We start from the raw sequence: 6,000 nt of genomic DNA, 5'->3' as shown, positions 1-6,000 counted from the left end.
CTCTCACACTTTCTTTTTAAGGAGATTAGGTTTCAAAGAGTCTGACTTAGCCACATACACCCTAAATCTGCATGGCTACACAAGTATTTCCTAGTGTGATATATAGCTTTTTTCACAAATAATAGCACTGGTACATATTCACATTCAAAGACACACATAACCACACAGACACCCAAATGTGTACTCCTGTGGCCACGGGCATCTGGTTTGATTGTGTGTACTTCAGCTAGCAAAAGAGCTAGTGCTTGAAAGCTAGTGTGAGTGCTGTTTTCTGTTATGTGTTTCTGTGCTCCAAGCATCGATCCACTATTGGCGAATGGTTACCTTTCCCTTATTTCACATATTGCTCCATCCAGAAATTTCCATTATTGTTTGTCATCAATAAAAATAATTACTTTTTAATGACACCACAGATATACTTGTATCTGAGCTCCCAAATTATGAACTGGCAAAAATCAGAAGAGTTCACATAAGTAATATCTCTGCCAATATCTGAACTCCTTGGTCAAAGCAATAGTGGTGTCAAATGTTATCCACATAAGCATGCTGTACAGTGTGTGCAAATAATTCCAGACGTCGTCTATGAAAAGCACTGTCAGCTTCAACTACACTGACACACAAACATGTTACAACAGCATATCAGTTTCACTTATGTTGCTGTTATTTATACAATACAAGTTCAATTTCCTTTGTTCTAGTTGCTTAGTCAAATAGATACATCCCACACTTTCATTTCTTTCAGCCATAACAAACATGGTGAATCTTGCTACACCCACCACAAACGTCCCCTCCACCTCCCCCTAAATACTAAAAAAAATTGTGAAGAAAGAGAGTGCACATAATAAATACTTCCAAAAATTTCTACACATGCCACAATTAACACTTTCTGCCTCCTTACATAAGATTGTTACTGGATGTAGTGTTTACTATTAAGAAAATTTTATGCAACCATGTGGATGACTAGCACAGCATGCAAAATGTACATTCAGGATTTCTCTCCTTATACTTGTTGCCCATTACCCTCATGTTAACTGTTTTTCTGTGAATAAAACAATCAGTTTCACCATTAGTGCCACGAATAAGACCCTGCACTTGCAAGCATCCCTAGCACAACATGCCTTAGGTAATATTGGTGAAGGCCATGTTAAGATGAAACATAACTGCCTTATTTTTCAATTATCTGTGTATGACAATACAAGTTTTCATCCTGCAAAATTACACATTGTTATTTCAGCATTGTTGACACAGTATTTTCTTTCAAAAGTTTTCTTCTGTGAACATAATCACATGAATACTCAGTAATCACCAACAGTGATGTACTTACTCTTTCCAGTTGTTTAAAACAATCATTTACCATTTATGCATATAAATATATTGTAATGTAAGTTATACAACAGTTGCAAAAAGCACTCAGTCCATGTACATCATGAAGGTACTAGACCTTACAAACACTATGAAAAAAGGAGTAATGAAGACATCACATTTCGCTCAGTGTAATTTAAAATAAATATAATAATAATAATAATAATAATAATAATAATAATACCAAATTGTTTTATGGTCATAAAAACAGGTAACTGGTGAATAGAAGCCTTGAACACAAGTTCTCAGAAGTTCTTACAAGCTTACTAAAGTATTTCCAAGAAAAAGACCATGTATGACAGTATTCTATAGATACAATTCAGTATGAGAAAACATTTAATTCTGTTAGCTGTCATCTACTCATTGACTGCTGTGTCATTATGAGAGAGTTTATTTTGGTCCACAGTCCATCAGAAAAAAAAAATTAGAGTTCATTAAAACTGTACTGTGCAATGTAATATACCTTGAAAATAAATTAGACAACAGTTTATATCTGCCCCACTATTCAACACACATGACATAGGAGCTACTGCAAGGGGCTGTATTATCACACTTGGCACACATCTAGCACTTGAGAAAAATATAAAAAAGGCTATAAGCCAATGAAAGCAGATAGTTACATGTGCAAAAATGATTAAAGAGCAATTTAATCTGTTCACATGATGTGACATGAAAGCATTATCCTTTTAACATAAAAGTACTATCCATTTGCAAGAATATTTTCAAATGTAATTAAAATTAAGGAGTCTGATTCACATTGGTATCCTCAACACAGTAAATAATAATTACAGAATAAAAGACCAAGATATGAAATTAATGGAAAAGAAATATCATCATAAGATATAAGCAACAGAGATAGAGCCTTACACAAAGCTTTACAAAATAACTTATAATGAGGCAGCACACTTACTGAGAAATACACTAGCCAATTTTTTTACAGTTTTCCCAGAGCAGCTTCTAAAACTGGTCACAGAATGTGCATACATGTTTTGTATATGCATAGTTCTTTTGAAAAGCAATTAATCATGGTATAGAATTTATCAGACACTAAAACATGCATATTTGATTTGATAAATCTCTCTTGACTTAAGGGTCATGAGTGATCCTTCCAGTACCCTTAAGCCTTACCAGTGTGTTTTCCTCTCTTTCCTTTCTCTTCTTCCAGCAAAAGCTACTGGTTCTGAAAATTACTAAATACAAAATTCTCCCAGAAAAAGAAACTATAGATACAGGACTTGGAAAGAATTGAATGGAACCAAAGTAAAACTGACTATATTCTATCAAACAATGAAGAAATTAAAGAGGATGTGATAGCCCTAACTCAGAGTGAAGGCAGATAAGACTGGTGAGAAGCATTAAGTTGCAGGAAAGTGTTCATGCATTCTCATTTAAAGAAATTAGGTACTGTGTTACACACAGGTGAAAGGAGAACTAATTGGCAATGAAAGGATTACATCTTGCATTGTCAGCGAAGTAGTGAACCATATGAACAAAAACTGCCACAATTGGTATGTCACTTTGTTCATTTATTTGCTCTTTTACAAAGCACTAAATTTCTTAATTCCAATGCTTATCCAGTAAGTACACTGAGTGTGCCTACTTTGTGCTCCTTGTCCTTCAAAACAACACTATAGTATATAAGTCTGCTTACAAACATCAACCTTCTCATACAACAGCTAAGCTTTCTTAAAAGTGGATGTCTAAAGAAGATAACTATGAAGGTCACTTAAATACTGGTTGAAAAAAGTCCAACTGACATACACGTATAATCTAAATATCTGAGAAACTCTGCAACTCTGCAGTCAACATATTCATACTCTTAATCCACATAACATTTTTGACATATATCTCATAGAAGCAATGATAGGAAAACCAACTGAACACATGGTGAAACACATCTGGGAGAGAACACAACGCATTCTTGCAAGAAAGTAGACCCTTTTCAACATTATTATAACACTTTCTACCAAAAATGTCAAGAAAATCTATAAATCATAAAAAAAAATCCACAAAGTTCAAACAAATTTTATTGTGTAGGTTTTCCTGGGTTTATTTCTTCCTCGTACTTTCAAAATGATGCTTTTATTTTCAAAATGATGTGGAAAAAACATGTCTTCTTTTGCTACAAACCTAAGATAAAAGACAGATACTACTGTAGTTATTTCAAATATTGGGTATTAAGAAGAAAAACATATGGAAAATGGCATTTTTGATACAAACTCTATAACAAACTCTGTGACTGTCACTTTACAAATGTAGATTCAAGGATGACAAAACTTTTTGCGCACAGCAATTTTTGCAAGTTATAAGAGAAACTCAGTAAACAACCCTACCTTTTTACTTTTAATATTTTTATTAACATTTTCTGCAAAAGACAATTTTCCAAGAGAACTGTAGTTCTTTAATAAGGAAACTCCTCTTACTAAATCAGTTCAAATTTTGGCTGATAATGTAACAGACTGCTTATTTTGTTAGCTCTGTCACATCTTTGAAAACTTCAGAACATTAACAATACATTTAAAATGAAATATGTCACCACTTTTACTTAACAGTGAATTATTTATATTTCTTTCTGTCACATCAGAACACAAAAACAGTTTGAGAATTGTAGTTGCTAGTTCACTGGTCAAAAGCTAAGACTGTTACCCGGCTCCATACTTCCGCAAACATCAACTGGATTTCACTTCCAGTGAAAGTTTATTTTACTTAAGAGTGTTTCTTGATGCTAGTGTTCCTCTTACAGCAATCACATAACAATAAGAAATAATTTTAACCACAAATCAAATAACTGTCTCATTTGCTACACAACCAGCGAATAAAATAATTTAAACAGTGTATGCTCAGAATACTTATGTTGAGTTAGTATTATCAGTTTCAATGCAACTACAACTACATTGAAAAACAGGTGATTCAAATTTTGTTATTGTATATTTTGATTGTTAGTCAAATGTCAAATTCCTAATACGTTAAATAAAGATTAAGATGCATTTTTAAAAAGAAAACAAAATACAAGAAGAAATAAAAGAACTAAAGTACAATTCTCTACAGCATGCTGTGTGGATTTACTATTGCAGGTTGAGCTCTTTCTTTAGATGTATGTAATTTCATCAGTCTTCTATGGTAATAAAAAAAGCCAAGCTCATTCCAATTCAATTTGGCCACTTATCTCCTGTTACGTAAAGAGATTTAAAAATGCAATGGTGATTTTTGTCATCAGCACCAAGAATGCAAAAAGAAACCAATATCTTTTCACTGATAGGTAACAACACCATCCTGTTATATCACCAGAGCTGAATATGATGTAGTAAGAGAAGAAAGAAAATGAAAAAAAGACATTTTCCTATACGAGTCATTTTACTAAGTTAACAAACACACATGTAGCAAAGAAACACTGTTGTACCTTGAATGCATTCTGCATGACAGCAGTATCTCATTTTCAAAGTGAGTTTCACTAAAATATGTTTTATCAAGGACAAGCATGACGAGTGAGAGAGAGAGAGGGAGGGGGGATCCCATGTTCATGGTTTCTGCTCAATTTAAGTTGTATAAACAGAATTTCTTTTTATGATTTTTGGGCATGTGCATTATAAGCCATGGCAACTGCAGTATCCATAATATTTTTTATTTTCCTCTATATATGCAATTTTAGACTTTCTAGTTATTAGAGACCAGTAAGCTGCATATAAAAGAAATACAAAGCTAGAAAGAAACAAACACATCAGGCAGGTGAACAGAGATGCAAAATTGTGAAGAATTATTTAAGAATATGAAAGGACACTAAATTATATAAAGCAACAGCTTGGAAATTTCACATCTAGATACAGATTAAAGATGTAATCAGCAAAAGGTTTTCAACTATTAGATGGCAAAAGAAAAGAAAATCTCAAATGAAACACTTAAAGAGACGGTTACAGTTCCGACAAAGTGAATGTTATATAGTTTGCAGAATTAAACAAAATTATTCAAAAAGATGTCTTTGAAAATATGTGGAAAGTCACAATTAGAACCTGATAAGTTAAACAACTGTGAAATAATGTGTTGAACTACAAAAATATATTCAAAATGCATAAAGGCCATATCACGCTCAAGTGATTTTAGGCCTAATTTTTCAGTGTACATGTTTAGCATTTTAATCTAATTTTAAGTGCAATATGCTACTATATTAACAGCACATACATATATTAGTGTCCTGCACCACTTTTGTCTCTCCTGTTATCTGCAGTTAATAGAATATATTATTATTTAACTAAATTTTGTAACTAATTTCAGAAACCCCCATGAGTACAAAGTGTCTGAGCTGCTGTAGAAAAGTTATTTCTGTATTTCTATGCAGCTGTTGTGACAGATGACTGCACTGGGAGGGGGTGGAGGAGGGGGCTTGTAGTGGCTTCGGATTTGTAGAAGCAAATGAGTCTCTTCCATAGGAATGCAACGTATGGTGAAGAGACAGGAAAGAAGTTGAACAAGAGTGGAAGATGAGGGCCCTTAAGGCTGAACTGGAGAGTGCTAGTGAGGAACTGATGGGGTTAAGATGGGAGAAGAGTGAAGATAAGTAGGAAATTGTAGAAGGGAACAGGGGCCACAGAAAGAGAACAGCATCTGATAGTTTCCTCATTGGCACAAGTAAACAAAGTGGTA

The sequence above is a fragment of the Schistocerca cancellata genome, chromosome 1 (genome assembly GCF_023864275.1).
Source record: "Schistocerca cancellata isolate TAMUIC-IGC-003103 chromosome 1, iqSchCanc2.1, whole genome shotgun sequence".
NCBI lineage: Eukaryota > Metazoa > Arthropoda > Insecta > Orthoptera > Acrididae > Schistocerca > Schistocerca cancellata.
The sequence above is the reverse complement of the archived record's forward strand: the minus strand, read 5'-3'. Positions refer to the sequence as shown.